The sequence below is a fragment of the Rhinoderma darwinii genome, chromosome 1, assembly GCF_050947455.1.
Source record: "Rhinoderma darwinii isolate aRhiDar2 chromosome 1, aRhiDar2.hap1, whole genome shotgun sequence".
Lineage (NCBI taxonomy): Eukaryota > Metazoa > Chordata > Amphibia > Anura > Rhinodermatidae > Rhinoderma > Rhinoderma darwinii.
This window is the reverse complement of record NC_134687.1, coordinates 250817013-250833715: the sequence shown is the minus strand read 5'-3', so window position 1 is coordinate 250833715 and position 16703 is coordinate 250817013. Positions and strand designations below refer to the sequence as shown.

General features: G+C 48.7%; 6 pseudogenes; all 6 read right to left on the bottom strand.

The window, feature by feature from the left end:
- Nucleotides 1-217: 217 nt before the first annotated feature.
- LOC142706129 (5S ribosomal RNA) lies at nucleotides 218-336 on the bottom strand (annotated as a pseudogene).
- Nucleotides 337-403: 67 nt separating this feature from the next.
- On the bottom strand, nucleotides 404-522 carry LOC142725500 (5S ribosomal RNA; annotated as a pseudogene).
- Nucleotides 523-2267: 1745 nt separating this feature from the next.
- On the bottom strand, nucleotides 2268-2386 carry LOC142738412 (5S ribosomal RNA; annotated as a pseudogene).
- Nucleotides 2387-14131: 11745 nt separating this feature from the next.
- On the bottom strand, nucleotides 14132-14250 carry LOC142738110 (5S ribosomal RNA; annotated as a pseudogene).
- Nucleotides 14251-14318: 68 nt separating this feature from the next.
- On the bottom strand, nucleotides 14319-14437 carry LOC142692620 (5S ribosomal RNA; annotated as a pseudogene).
- A 945-nt stretch (nucleotides 14438-15382) lies between these two features.
- Nucleotides 15383-15501, bottom strand: LOC142683698 (5S ribosomal RNA; annotated as a pseudogene).
- Between the last annotated feature and the right edge of the window lie 1202 nt (nucleotides 15502-16703).

Below are 16703 nucleotides of genomic sequence, written 5' to 3'. Positions count from 1 at the left end.
TTCCTATTTAATCGATTGTGAAACAAAATCTAAACAGCATAACAATAGGTCCACAGATTCCCAGACAGTCTCCCACACTGGTACTAGCAAGGCCTTAAGCTGTGTAACTACTGCAATCTAAGGAGAGCAGGCACATTCAGCTTAGAATGGCCATCAACATTAAATGCCTTAATTCATAGTCCATTTTAATCGATTGTGAAACAAAATCTAAACAGCAAAACAACAGGACCACGTATTCCCAGACAGTCTCCCACAATGGTACTAGCGAGGCCTTAAGCTGTGTAACAGCTGCGATCTGACGAGAGCAGGCACATTCAGCTTAGAATGGCCATTGACATTAAATGCTTTAATCCAGAGTCCTTTTTAATCGATTGTGAAGCAAAATCTAAACAGCATAACAATAGGTCAACAGCACCACGGATTCCCAGACAGTCTCCAACACTGGTACTACCAAGGCCTTAAGCCGTGTAACTACTGCGATCTGACGAGAGCAGGCACATTCAGCTTAGAATGGCCATTGACATCTTTATCGTTAGTCCATAGTCCTTTTTGAATCGATTGTGAAACAAAATAATAATAAATCAACGGCACCACGGATTCCCAGAAAGCCTCCCACATTGGTTCTAACAAGGTCTTAAGCTGACGAGAGCAGAAAGATTCAGCTTAGAATGGCCATTGACATTAAAACCTTTAATCCATAGTCCTTTTTGAATCAATTGTGAAACAAAATCTAAACGGCAAACAATAAGCCTGCAGTACCACGGATTCCCAAATAGCCTCCCACACTGCTACTAGCGAGGTCTTAATCTGTGTAACTTCTGCGATCTGATGAGAGCAGGCACATTCAGCTTAGAATGGCCATTGACTTTTAAAGATTTAGTCCACAGTCTTTTTTTAATCGATTGTGAAACAAAATCTAAACAAACAAAGCGTTAGGTCAACAGCACACCGGATTCCCAAACAATCTCCCACACTGGTACTAGCGAGGTTTTAAAGTATTATTCTTCTGCGATTTGACGAGAAAAGGCACATTTCAGCTTAGAATGGCCATTAACTTTTAAAGCTTTAGTCTATTTTTCTTTTTAATCGATTGTGAAACAAAATCTAAACGGTATAACAATAGGTCAACTGCACCAGGGATTCCAAGACAGTCTCCTACAATGGTATAAGCAAGGCCTTAAGCTGTGTAACTTCTGTGATCTGACGTGAGCATGCACATTCAGCTTAGAATGGCCATTGACTTTTGAAACTTTAGTCCATAGTCCTTTTTAGTCGATTGTGAAACAAAATCGAAACCGCATAACAATAGGTCAACAGCACCACGGATTTCCAGACAGTCTCCCACGCTGGTACTAGCAAGGCTTTAAGCCATGTAGCTTCTGCGACCTGAGAAGAGCAGGCATGTTCAGTTTAGAATGGCCATTGCCATTTAAAGTTTTAGTCCATAGTCCTTCTTTTATCGATTGTGAAACAAAATCTAGACAGCATAGCAATCAGGTCAACAGCACCACGGATTCCAAGACAGTCTCCCTCACCGGTACTACCAGGGTCTTAAGCCATGTAACTTCTATGAACTGACGAAAGCAGGTACATTCAGCTTAGAATGGCCATTAACTTTTACAGCTAAAGTCCATAGTCCTTTTTTAATCGATTGTTAAACAAAATCTAAACAGCATAACAATAGGTCTACAGCACCACAGATTCCCAGACAGTCTCCCACACTGGTACTAGCGAGGTCTTAGGGTATGTTCACACGATAAGGGGCAAATACGTCTGAAAATATGGAGCTGTTTTTAGGAGAAAACAGCTCCTGAATTTCAGACGTAATTGCTCGTACTCGCGTTTTTCGCGGCGTCCATTACGGATGTAATTGGAGCTGTTTTTCAAAGGAGTCAATGAAAAACGGCTGCAATTACGGCCCAAGAAGTGTCCTGCACTTCAATTGACGAGCCGTCTTTTTTACGCGCCGTCTTTTGAAAGCGTCACGTAAAATGACAGGTCATTGGCACAGTACATCGTAAACCCATTGAAAGTAATGGGCAGATGTTTGCCGACGTATTGGACATGTCTTTTCAGGCGTAATTCTAGGCGTAAAATGCCTTTATTACATCTGAAAAGAGGTCGTGTGAACACAGCCTCAAGGTGTTTTTCTTGCGATTTGACGAGAGAAGGCACATTTCAGCTTAGAATGATCATTAACTTTTAAAGCTTTAGTCTATTGTCCTTTTTAATCGACTGTGAAACAAAATCTAAACGGCATAACAATAGGTCAACAGCACCACAGATTCCCAGACAGACTCCCACACTGGTACTAATGAGGCCTTAAGCCGGGTAACTTCTGCGATCGGACGAGAGCAGAGACATTCAGCTTAGAATGACCATTGACATGTAAAGCTTTAGTCCATAGTCCTTTTTTAATCGATTGTGAAGCAAAATCTAAATGACATAATAAGTCAACCGCACCATTCCAAGACAGCCTCCCACACTGGTACTAGTGAGGTCTTAAGGCATTGTTCTAATGCGATTTGACGAGAGAAGGCACATTCGGTTTAGAACGGCCATTGACTTTTAAAGCATTAGTCCATAGTCCTTTTTTATCGATTGTGAAACAAAATCGAAACAGCATGACAATAGGTCAATAGCACCACGGATTCCAAGACAGTCTCTCGCACTAGTACTAGCAGGGTCTTAAGCCATATAAGTTCTATGATTTGGCAAGAGCAGGGAAAGCAGGAACATTCAGCTTAGAACGACTGTTGACTTTTAAAGCTTAAATCCATAGTCCTTTTTTAATCGATTGTGAAACAAAAGCTAAACAGTATAACAATAGGTCAATAGCACCATGGATTCCCAGACAGTCTCCCACACTTGTACTTGCGAGGCCTTAAGCCATGTAGCTTCTGCGACATGACAAGTGCAGGCATGTTCAGCTTAGAATGGCTATTAACTTTTAAAACTTTAGTCCATAGTCCTTTCTTAATTGATTGTGAATCAAAATTTGACTTAAGGTATGTTTGATGCCTTTGCTATCTTTGACCTCCCACCACCAGTAAACCAATAAGAGACCACAACTTGAAATTGGTGTAAAGGCCACAGCAGCCATTTATTAAATACACAACTTTATGCAATAAAATAGCATAACCATAACATATAAGAAAAACACTCTATAAATTAACATCCTGCACTATTCCGCAAACATTCTCACGTTAAAGGCTCCTTGAAGGCACTTCAGGGATTATATTTAACTCCATCCTTTCCTTTTCAGGTCTGGAACTTATTGCCCTACAGCCGTACTGCACCTGACCCGAGGGCAACAACCATCTCCAAGACCTCCCTTCCTGGGGACTCTGCCCATCAGGAATGTACGAAAAACCAGCTGGGTAACCACTCCCCAGGCCCTCCAATACTACCCAGGGTTAAATGCCCCGAGTTCTTTACCAACAATCCTCTATGTTGTTCTCCTTCTTCCCATTACGTGCCTCCAAAGACCCCTCCTCCTACCACCACGACATTCATGTGTGACACCTTACACATGAACGTCCCTCCACAACCGCAGGGCTTTTTCCAAGCCGCCCTTGATGCCTAGGGTCCACATGTCCAACCCTACTTCATTCAAATGGATGCAGTCAGCTCGAAGATAGCCAACCTTAGCCCCCTCCAACTCTCTATGACGCACCACCACACCACCATTGCGAGCCACAAATTTTCCCACAACTTTGTTAACCTTTGCCCTGCCCCGATTCAAACTATGCACCGAACGTGCCTGCCGCCAAACCCTGAGAGCAACAATATCCGACCAAATAATAATCAAGCCCGGAAATTATGACCATAAATGCAACAAATCCAATTTGACGTCCCGCATCAGATCCCTAGCCAGCCTTATAGCTAAATCATTACCTCCAAGGTGCACGACCAAAATATCAGGAGCCCTATTTAACCCTGCATAAAACGGAAGTTCCGGAAACAACCTGCACCACAGCATGCCCCTCAGACCCAAACATCTGACCTGAACCTCGGCCTGGTCCAAGCCCAACTGCCGTCCAGCCGGACAGACATCAGTCCGAACACCTCCCCAGTGCACGTATGAGTGCACCAAGCAGGGGCCCGCACCTAGAACAAAACAAGACAATAGTAAAGTAACAAATCAATCCCCCCACTTTCAACATAACTCACCCCACCGCCTTAAAGCAAATGAGGCCGCAAATAAATCCTATATATGTCTGACTCCCACCTACCTATCTTCTTGACCATCGCCAGGGATAAACCCCACCTAGCTGCTTCAGAAGCCGCGCCAAACCTAAACTGCCAGACAACAGGATACATTTTTTGAAAACCTGCGCAAACTGAAATTTCGACAAAGACAGACCATCTGCATGAACCAACAAGGATGCCGGCCCCTCAGGCCTCACTGCAACAAACTCCTGAAAACAGCGAACCGGGCACACCCTCAACCCTGGTAATTCATACAAGCGCACCAAAAAACCTTTCCCCACTTGATCTGTCTTTGATCTACGTAGCAGGCATGACAGGCAGGACCCATCCCATTCAACATCCGTGAACAATAAGCCCCCAGACACACGCTTACTTGCCGACACCAACTCCGATATCCTAAAAGCCCCAAAGAAAGCTAAAGAAAAGGCCAGCGTAAGCAAACGTACTTCAAAACCTGACACACAAACAGTCTTTAAATGCTCACAAATAGCTTCCAATAGATCAAAAGACACCGGCTTCCTATGATCCCTAAACACGAAACCCCTCCTGAAACCTTTCATTACTTGCCTGACCTAAAAGGACTTAGTCACGCCCTCCTCCACTCTGATTTTAAACCAAAATGTTAATGCAGACAACCTCCGAGCGACCGCTGATGCAGACACCCCATCACTGTACGAATTCCCTATAAAACATAACAAGCAAGCCAGCCGATCCAAACTATTCACCCGCCCATTCTTCAACAAAACCTCCCATACCCTCCATACCACACTGTACCTCTTCCACGTAACCACTAACTGACTTCCCAATGAGCGACATTGCCATAGTCATACCAGCTTCCAAAGATGCTCCAGGCAAGCAAGGCCATGAGTCTCCGCCCCCGGCGCCAGCGGACGAAACCTGTCCCTCTGTTGACGAGAAAGGAAATCAGCCACTCAATTAAGCACCCCTGGAACATGAACTGCCACAAAATGCGAATTCAACACCAGCCCCCTCAAAACCAAATGTCTCAATAAACGCACGACTGGCGGAGAATTTGCCGTCTGTGCATTAACGGCCTGAACCACTCCCAAGTTGTCATATACAAAACGCACTCTCCTGTCCCTCAGGCAATCCCACTGTTACGTCCATGGCCGGGGATCGCCGTTCTAACTCACCCCCTGATGATCCCAGCCATGGACATCTCTCTGCTCGGCGTCCTCCTCCTCCTGGCAGACGCCGGCACTCTCTTCCGGGTCCTCGTGCTCTTTCAAGCAGGGCGCGCGCGCCCGCGCGTGCATGGCCTTAAAGGGCCAGTACGCGTCCAGCTGTCAAAAATCAGCCCAAATGGCTTCTGGACTATAAAAAGGGGCTCTGCCCACTGGTTCCTTGCCTGAGCGTTATTGTATACCCTAGTTTGTCTTGCTAAAGGTCTCCCAGTGTTTTCCAGTTCCCAGCGTTACCCGTTCCTGCTGCCTGTACCCAGTATCCCGTGCTATCGTTTCCTGCTGTAAAAGCCAAGTCGTGTCTTCCCGCTGCATTTGCAGCGTTACCTGCTGTGAAAGCCAAGTCGTGTCTTCCCGCTGCATCCGCAGCGCTACCTGCGGCGAAAGACAAGTCTAATCTCCCCGCTGCATCCGCAGCGTTACCTGCGGTGAAAGCCAAGTCGTGTCTCCCGCTGCATCCGCGGCGTTACCTGCTGTGAGAGCCAAATCGTGTCCCTGCCACTATCTACATTGCCTCAGGTACCCGTTCAGAACTATAGACATTGTTTTGTACCTTGTTGGCCAGCTGCTAGCCCGCTACACGGTACGGCCCAGTGGGTCCACACCCCGCGCCGTGACAGTATGCTCAGGCCATGGACCCCGCTGGCCAAGTCAAGAGCCTGTTATCCTCCCAAGCCATGCAGGCGGACCTGCAGGATCTGCAAGCGCGACAGGATCAACTCATTGTGGCAGTAGACTCCATGGCGCAGCATCTTGGTGCGCTAGTTTCTTCCGTCATCGCTCCTAGTCAAACTCCTCCGATCGACCCTCCTGCTACACCTCCTGGCAGCTCCAGTTCGGACTCTCGGTTCTCGCTGCCATTACCGCCTCGGTTTCATGGAGACGCAAGTTCGTGCAGGGGGTTCCTGAACCAATGCCAAATCCACTTCACTCTGCACGCCCGAGCATTTCCTCCGGCGGAGCCAGGATCGCCTTTATTGTATCCCTACTCGCAAGCAAGGCCCTGGCGTGGGCGAATCCAATCTGGAAACAACAGGGACCCGAGACCAGAGACTTCCAGGGGCTTGTGCGGTTGTTCCGTTCTGTATTTGAGGAGCCTGGACGAGCCTCATCGGCAGTCACTGCTATCTTTAACCTGCGTCAGGAGGATGCCCCCGTGGGCGAATACACCATCCAGTTCCGGACTCTGGAAGGAGAATTGTCCTGGAACAATGAGGCCTTGGTTGCATCCTTCTAGCATGGCCTATCGCCTGAGATCAAAGACGAACTGGCTGCTCGAGATCTCCCAGCTGCCCTGGATGACCTGATTCTACTGGCTACCCGCGTGGACATAAGGCTCAGAGAGAGATCCCAAGAGATTCTTCAGGAGAGATGGCTTCCTAGACTGGCGCCCAACTTCCAGCAACCCCTCTTGCCTTGTTCTTCTGCTGCGCCCGAGGTTCCGATGCAGGTGGATCGGCTTAAACTGTCTGATCAAGAGAAACAGCGCAGGCGCACCTCTGGACACTGTCTGTATTGCGGCCTCGCTGGCCATGTTGTGCGTCTGTGTCCCCAGAGGCCTAAGAAACCCCAACGCCTGGGATTGGTTGAAGAGAAAACCCTGGGCGCTACTGCACTTGATAGAGAATTCTCGTCCAAGCTGTTTATTCCTGTGACTATTGGCGCTGGCGGGAGACCTCATCCAGTCTCTGCCTACCTGGACTCTGGCTCTGCAGCCAATTTAATCTGTCAGGACCTTGTGGATCTTCTTCATTTGCCTACTGTTTTGCTGGAGAGACCATTGATCATTGCCTCGGTAGATGGACTGCCTTTGCCTGACCCAGCATTGTCTGTGACCAAGCCGTTGAGACTCCAGGTGGGAGCTCTTCATTCCGAGCTCATCTCTCTGTATGTCTTGTCCAAGGCTGTCAACCCCATGCTGCTGGGTTTGCCTTGGCTCAGTCTTCACGCCCCAATCCTGAATTGGAACTCTGGAGAGGTTCTTCAGTGGGGTCCCAAGTGCCTAGACCGCTGTCTGGGTCATGTCCATCTATCCCAGCCTTCTTCGCCTCAGTCATTGACAGGGTTGCCTCCTTGTTACTCTCAGTTTGCTGATGTCTTCGACAAAAAGGAGGCAGAGATATTGCCACCACATCGAGAATACAACTGTCCTATCGACTTGGTCCCTGACTCTTCCCCTCCTCGCGGTAGAGTATGCCCTCTTTCCTTGCCAGAGACCCAGTCTATGTCGGCCTACATTAAAGAGAATCTAGAGAGGGGCTTCATACGAAAGTCTTCATCCCCGGCCGGAGCCGGGTTTTTCTTTGTAAAAAAAAAAGGATGGATCCCTTCGACCCTGGATTGACTACCGGGGCCTCAATCAGATCACGGTGAAGAACAGGTACCCCTTGCCATTGATTTCTGAGCTCTTTGATCGTATATGGGGGGCGAATTTTTTTTCCAAGCTTGACCTGCGTGGGGCCTACAATCTAATCCGGATCCGTCAGGGAGACGAGTGGAAGACTGCCTTTAACACACGTGATGGACACTACGAATATTTGGTCATGCCCTTCGGCCTGTGTAACACTCCCGCAGTATTTCAAGAATTTGTGAATGACATATTTCGTGACCTCCTCTATGTCTGTGTTGTGGTGTATCTCGATGATATCTTGATTTTTTCCCCAGATATTGTGACTCATCAGGGCCATGTCCGCCAGGTGTTGCTTAGATTAAGAGAGAATCATCTCTACGCCAAGTTGGAGAAGTGTGTGTTCCAAGAGAAGTCTCTACACTTCCTGGGCTATATCATCTCTGATCAGGGCCTCAAGATAGACCCTGAAAAGCTCAAGGCTGTCCTGGAGTGGCCACGTCCTCAAGGCTTAAGGGCCATACAACGCTTCCTGGGATTCGCCAACTTCTACAGACTGTTCATCCCCAACTTCTCTTCTCTGACAGCCCCCATCTCCACCCTCACTAAGAAGGGTATGAATGCCAAAGTGTGGACTCCAGAGTCGGAGATCGCATTGGAAACCTTAAAGAAAGCCTTCACGTCTGCCTCCATTCTGCACCATCCTGATGTAGCCCTGCAGTTTTCGTTAGAGGTCAACGCCTCCTCTATTGGTGCCGGTGCTCTATTGTTCCAGAGGGGTTCGAAAGGCAAGACGGTGGTATGTGGTTACTACTCCAAGCAGTTTTCTTCTGCAGAGAGCAACTACTCGATTGGGGATCGGGAGTTACTGGCCATGAAGCTGGCTCTGCAGGAGTGGAGACACCTACTGGAGGGCGCATCTCATCCTATCCTGGTCTTCACGGACCACAAGAACTTGACCTACCTACAGACGGCTCAACGGCTGAACCCTCGTCAAGCCAGATAGTCATTGTTTTTTGGACGGTTCTGGTTTGAACTCCACTACCGACCTGCCGACAAGAATGTGAGGGCCGATGCCTTGTCCAGGTCATTTGAGACAGAGGACACTGTGGAGTCCCCACAGAATATTATCGATCCTTCCTGCATCTACTCTGTCAACCCTCTGCAGGTTAGAGGCATTCCCCCAGGAAAAACTTTCGTACGGCTGGCAGACAGAGGAAGAATCCTTCGCTGGGGTCACAGTTCCAAGCTGGCAGGACATGCGGGTGCCCGTAAGACCCGAGACCTTATTGCCCGTCAGTTCTGGTGGCCCAAGCTGCCCAAAGACGTCATAGACTTTGTCTCCTCCTGTACGGTGTGTGCAGCCAACAAGGGTGCCCACTCGAGACCAGCCAGTCTGCTCCAACCACTGCCTGTGCCCGAGGCCCCCTGGCGGCATATTGCTATGGATTTTGTTACAGATCTGCCTCCCTCTGCAGGATTCAGTGTGATCTGGGTGGTGGTGGATAGTTTTTCAAAGATGGCTCATTTTGTTCCCCTGACTGGTATGCCTTCTGCCGCTCGACTGGCGGACCTCTTCATGCAACACATCTTCCGTCTGCATGGATTACCTCTGCATATTGTCTCGGATCGAGGGGTCCAGTTCACCTCTAAGTTCTGGAGAGCACTCTGCGGCCTACTCGGGGTAAAGTTGGACTTCTCCTCAGCTTACCACCCTCAGTCCAATGGGCAAGTTGAGAGGATTAATCAAATTATGGAGAACTACCTACGGCACTTTGTTTCCAGAAGACATGATGGGCGGAGTTCTCTTATAATAACCATACCAGTGAGTCCGCCACCTCCAGTCCGTTCTTCATAGTTTATGGCCAACATCCTCGAATACACCTGCCCGTCTCTACTATGTCTCAGGTGCCTGCAGCCGATTCTACCTTCAGGAAGTTTCTGCAAATATGGTAGCAGACACAATCTTCTATTCTGCTGGCGGTGGACCGCATGAAGAGAAAGGCAGACACTAGAAGACGAGAACCTCCCCAGTTTCTTCCAGGTACAAAGGTCTGGCAGTCTTCCAGGAATATCCGGCCGAGGGTGCCATCTTGCAAGTTTGCTCCCAGATTCCTTGGACCCTTCGAGATTCTGCTGCAGATCAATCTTGTGTCGTATAAGCTTCGACCTCCTCCTACCCTCCACGTCTCCTTCCTAAAACCCGTGGTTCGAAACCGCTACTCCAGGACTCCTACTTCCGCAGTGGCTCCTGGCAGTTCATCCGGAACTTTCGAAGTGAGGGAGATCCTGGCCACCAAGAAAGTAGGAGGCAGGACATTTTACTTGGTTGATTGGAGGGGATTTTGTCCAAAAGAGAGGTCTTGGGAGCCAGAGGAGAATATCGATGCCCCTGTCCTCGTGAAGACATTTCTTTCCCACTCTGGTCCCAAGAGGAGGGGGCGTAAGAGGGGGGATACTGTTACGTCCATGGCCGGGGATCGCCGCTCTAACTCACCCCCTGAAGATCCCAGCCATGGACATCTCTCTGCTCGGCGTCCTCCTCCTCCTGGCAGACGCCGGCACTCTCTTCCGGGTCCTTGTGCTGTTTCCCACAGGGCGCGCGCGCCTGCCCGTGCACGGCCTTAAAGGGCCAGTACGCGTCCAGCTGTCAAAAATCAGTTATCAGCCCAAATGGCTGCTGGACTATAAAAAAGGGCTCTGCCCACAGGTCCCTTGCCTGAGCGTTATTGTATACCCTAGTTTGTCTTGCTAAAGGTCTCCCAGTGTTTTCCAGTTCCCAGCGTTACCCGTTCCTGCTGCCTGTACCCTGTATCCCATGCTATCGTTTCCTGCTGTAAAAGCCAAGTCGTGTCTTCCCGCTGCATCCGCAGCGTTACCTGCTGTGAAAGCCAAGTCGTGTCTTCCCGCTGCATCCGCAGCGTTACCTGCGGAGAAAGCCAAGTCGTGTCTCCCCGCTGCAACCGCAGCATTACCTGCGGTGAAAGCCAAGTCATGTCTCCCGCTGCATCCGCGGCTTCATCTGCTGTGAGAGCCAAGTCGTGTCCCTGCCACTATCTACATTGCCTCAGGTACCCGTTCAGAACTATAGACATTGTTTTGTACCTTGTTGGCCAGCTGCTAGCCCGCTACGCGGTACGGCCCAGTGGATCCACACCCTGTGCCGTGACACCCACCAAAGCTCTGCAGCCACCACAATCGGGAACAGTTCCAGCAAAGCCAAATTACGGACGAAACCACATTCACGCCATGCACTTGGCCAAACGAAAGCACACCAATGCTCCTGGAAATATGCCCCAAAACCATAAGCACCTGACGCATCTGTAAAGAGCTCCAAATCCACACTAGACACCGGCTGATACATGAGAACAGACCGCACATTGTAGCTGTGCAAAAACTCCCCCCATACCAACAAATCCGCTTTTAACTCACCAGGCAACCTAATGAAATGATGGGGAGAATGAACCCTTGCGGTAGTACTAGCCAACCGCCTACAAAACACCCGCCCCATGGGCATAATCCTACATGCGAAATTCAAACGTCCCAACAACGATTGCAAGTCCCGCAACTGGATCTTCTTCCTGCGCAATACACTCACCACCAACTCCCTCAATTCCAGTAATTTATCGTCTGGCCAATGACATTCCATTTTGTCCGAATCAATAATTATCACCAGAAACTTGACCGTCGTAGGTCCCTCAGTTTTCTCGGGCGCCAGTGGTACCCCAAAGTTATTTGCCACCCTTTCCATAGTATGCAGCAACCCTGCACACACATACGTAGCCGGCGGACCGATAAACAAAAAATCATCTAAATAATGCACTGCTGATGGCACTTGCGCCTCACGGCGAACCACCCACTCCAAAAACGTGCTAAACATTTTAAAAAAAGCGCAGGAAATGGAGCAGCCCATCGGAAGGCAACAATCTACGAAATACCAATCCTGCCAACAACAACCTAATAAACAAAAACTGTCTGGGTGCACCGGCAATAAACGAAACGCGGCCTCAATGTCAGTTTTTGCTAACAGTGAGCACTTCCCATACTTGCAAACCCAAACGACCGCCGCATCAAAGGAAGTGTAACTAACCGCGCACAGAGCAGGATCGATGCCGTCGTTCACCGACTCCCCTTCCGGATAAGGTAAGTGATGAATAAGGCGGAATTTGTTAACCTCCTTTTTAGGAACCAAACCCAAAGGGGAAACCCGCAAACCAGAAACTGGAGGGGAGGAAAACGGGCCAGCCATGTGGACCAAAGCCACCTCTTTCATCAATTTATCAGTAACCTGTTCAGGCCGCGCCAAAGCAGACGACAAATTTCGAAACACCCCATCCCGTACTACCGACATGCAAGGAATCCCAGAAACAACAATTCCATCACTTTCTTATTTGGATACTCCCTTAAAAACAGAAGCATCCTTTCCACTTTCACCGGCGTCGCCCCTCTTCTGTTCAGCATCTCCCTGCCTGCCCTTATGCTTCTTGAAGCATCTGGACAAACCATGGGTGCCTCCGCAACCGGAGCACTCGTGCTTGTACCTACAATCTGCTCCAAATTTACAATGCCCCTCATTAAACTGCCAGCAACATCCTTTTCCCGAGGAAGCTGCCATTTTGCCCACCACGCTAGCCAAATTAGCGAAGGCCTGCAGCCAATTTGCGAACGTCCAAGGAATCAAGCGATAACGACGCCGCTCCTCTTCCTTCTTCTTACTCTCATCCGGTTTCCACCGCTACAAGTTAAACTTCTCCAATGGCAATAAAGCAAAAATCTCCACATATTCATCCTTCCATATTTTCTCCCTAATCTCAGCCTTTAAATGCTCCCCAAGCAGGCCCTTAAAACACACATACACTTCACCTTTCGCAGCGTCAGCCAAACGCACATCATTCACCACTTTTTTGGATGTACCAGCTCCCGCATCAACAGACTTATCCAACTCCACCACAGCGCCCGGAACCTGCGCCACCTCGCTAGCAACTGCAACCCCTGCCGCAGCCGCACTTCCACGCACCTCACTAGCAGAGCCCAACACCCTCGCTGGAGACTGCCCTACATCCCCCATACCCTTAGCAAAATATTCCTGCATACCCTTAAAAAACCTTTTGCATATGAGCCATAGAAAACATACCCCCCACACCTCCCACCCATCCCCGGGACCACATCAGTGGTAGACTCACCCGGCCGTCCCTGAGGTGACCTCCCAGAGGTCATATCCAACGATCCAGATGTTCTCTCTGTCAATCGCGGCATTCCAGGGGGGTGATGGTCCGGCACCACTCTCTCCCCGTAGCTGGCTGACAACCCGGCTGATGCAGTCCTAGGCCCAGCCGACACCGGCCTATGCAACGCTTCTGGCGTGGCATAAATGGAAAGACAGCCCTGGCTCCCATGCACCTCTAAAGGGCTGTCCTCCGATTCCTCGTCCTCTCCCTCTGAAGGGCAAGATGACCACTGCCCCCTTTCCGGAAGGGGCACGACGTCACTAGCATACCCAGACCGGGTACTTCCGGTCCCCGCCGCACGCCTCCCTGTCCCAGCAGGAGGCGAACACATCCTCTTTGCCGAGCCCGCCTGCCGCTTCCTGCGGGCTGGGCATGAAGTCCTTGCCTCTGTCAGATGAGCTCCTCCGGCGCCCGGAACATCGTTTTCCGAAGAGGGCCGCTACTTCCGATCCCGCCGTCACTTCCGGCCTTGTCGTTGACGACAGGAAGAGGGAAGATGGCCGCGGCCCTGCCCTCCTGCCACCTCCAATCCCGCCCGCCTGACGGGATTCCTTTCAGACCTCCTAGGCCCTGAGCATGGTGCTCGCTTAGGACCCGGAGGAGGAGGGTGCCTAGTGGGGGTCCCATGGCGCCGACGGGACTGAGGCGTTACCTCAGGTGTAGGCCTCTCCGGAGGCCTGGAATGCCGACTCCTGCGTACCTCCACACTCAATGCTCCTGCCACTGAAACAGGAGGAAGAGCCCAAGAGAACAGCTGCTCCAGCCATCCAGGACCGTGCTGAAGCGCCGCGTCTCTGATCCTGGCCATCATGGACTCCAAGGAAGTATCCATGATTAGGTAAGTGAAATATATATATATATATTATTTTTTTTTAAATACTTCACTGTAATATACAGAAAATCTTTCTTCTGTTGTCCAGCGGGAAAGCGGGCTGCCTCTATCCCACGTGGACTTATATACAATATACTCCTCCCATCACCTAAAGATACATTCCTATGCAAGCCCCCCTTTGCTTAACCATTTAAATCCCTGTACACTTAACCTCACACTTAATAGCCTATACCCAAACCACCTTGTCATGCGTTCTATCCATTACGGCTGCGCCTAAATTACGTTGGGCTTACTAAACTGCATAACAATAGGTCAACAGCACCACGGATTCCTAGACAGTCTCCCACACTGGTACTAGCGAGGCCTTAAGCTGTGTAACGACTGCGATCTGATGAGAGCAGGAACATTCAGCTTAGAATGGCAATTGACTCAGAAAACTTTAGTCCATAGTCCTTTTTTAATCGATTGTGAAACAAAATCTAAACTGCATAACAATAAGTCAACAGCACCAAGTATTCCCAGACAGTCTACCATACTGGTACTAGCGAGGCCTTAAGCTGCGTAACTCATGAGATCTGATGAGATCAGGCACTTTCAGCTTAGAATGGCCATTACCTTTTAAATCTTTAGTCCATAGTCCTTTCTTAATCGATTATGAAACAAAATCGAAACAGTATAACAATAGGTCAACAGCACCACAGATTCCAAGACAGTCTCCAACACTGGTACTAGCTGGGTCTTAAGCCATGTAACTTCTATGATCTGACAAGAGAAAGGAGAGCAGGCACATTCAGCTTAGAAGGGCCATTGACTTGTAAAGCTTTAGGCTGGGTTCACACGAGCACATTACGTCCGTAATGGACAGACGTATTTCGGCCGCAAGTCCCGGACAGAACACACTGCAAGGAGCCGGGCTCCTAGCATCATACTTATGTACGACGCAAGGTGTCCCTGCCTCGCTGCCGGACAACTGTCCCGTACTGTAATCATGTTTTCAGTATGGGACAGTTGTCCGGCAGCGAGGTAGGGACTCCTAGCATCGTACATAAGTATGATGCTAGGAGCCCGGCTCCCTGCAGTGTGCTCGGTCCGGGACTTGCGGCCGAAACACGTCCGTCCATTACGGACGTAATCTGCTCGTGTGAACCCAGCCTTAGTCTATAGTCCATTTAATCGATTGTGAAACAAAATCTAAACTACATAAGAAAAGGTCAAATGCACCACGGATTCCCAGAAAGTTTCCTGCACTGGTACTAGCGAGCGACGTGACAAGAGCAGGCACGTTCAGCTTAGAATGGCCATTGACTTTTAAAGCTTTAGTCCATAGTCCTTCTTTTATCGATTGTGAAACAAAAACATAACAATGGGTCAACAGCACCACGGATTCCAAGACAGTCTTCCACAGTGGTACTAGCAGAGACTTTAGCCATGAAACTTCTATGAACTGACAAGAGCAGGGAGAGCAGGTACATTCAGCTGAGAATGGACATTGACTTTTAAAGCTTTAGTCCATTGTCCTTTTTAATCGAATGTGAAACAAAATCTAAATGACATAATAATAAGTCAACCGCACCACGGATTCCCAGACAGTCTCCCACACTAGTACTAGCGAGGCCTTAAGCTGTGTGACTTCTGTGATCTGATGAGAGCAGGCACATTCAGCTTAGAATGGCCATTGCCTTTTAACAGGTTCCCGAACGCTGGCATTATACGGCCAGCGTTCAGGGTCTCTAAAGTCCGCCGTATAGACTAATTACGGCGGCACTTCAGAGACTGTGCACGCGCGATCGCGTGCACACAGATCTGTGCCCTGGCTGTTGCTAGTAGACATGGGCACTGGGCAGAGTGACAGGTGCCAATATGATGGTCCCTGAACATGTGATCGCTGTGAAAACCAGCGATCACATTTGTTTTATTTTGACATTTCTGGCAGCAAATCTCCTGCCTTTTTTCTTCTCCTCACACATTGTTTCAGTGTGAGGAGAAGAAGATACTTGAGAGAATTGCTGCCAGAAGAATACTGTGAAAAAAAAAAAATACAGCGTTACACATCAATACATTCTTTGTATAGATAGATTTCTATCTGTGTATACAATCTATCCATCTATCTTTTTTTCTATCTATCTACCTTTCCATCTTTTATTATATTAGAATAGGCAGGTAGGGAATATATAATTTTATATATATATATATATAATATATATAGCGATAGCGGTTTATTTTTTTGTTAGCAGTAGTGTAGATATATTTTTATATATATATATATATATATATATATATATATATATATATATATATACCAGTTAGTTTGTGTGTTAATAAAAAAAGTTTGTTTAGTTAGTGTTAGTGACGTTATGGCGAGGAAGTTTTTTAGTGCTGAGAAGGCATACGCCATGCTGTGGTCTGAGTCTGAGAACGCATCAGAGATGGCGTCAGAGTTGGAACCTGTTTTAGGTAGTGACGATGATAGCGTCACTTCAGGTTCATCTTCAGGGGATGTTGTCCCTGACACAGTTGAAACTGCAGAACATGGAAGCGCAGGGCCTAGTAGCGCTGTAGCATGGGACAGCCTGATCCCTCCAGTTCAGGCTCTTGTATGGGCACCTGCTCCAGCTTTTGGGCCTAGAATCCACAGCTTTACTGCCACTCCTGGCATAACTGTGGACAATACAAATTTTGTCCAAATGGATTACTTCCATTTATTTATTATTGTCAACAAGACCCGCCCAAGCCACCCCAGTGTATTCTGCAGTAATGCCCAGGTCTCGTTATGAAACAATAATGAGGTTCCTCCACTTCAATAACAACGCACAGGCCCCCCCAAGTACCGATGCAAACTGTGATCGGTTATTCAAAATAAGACCGCTAATAAATTCCCTCAA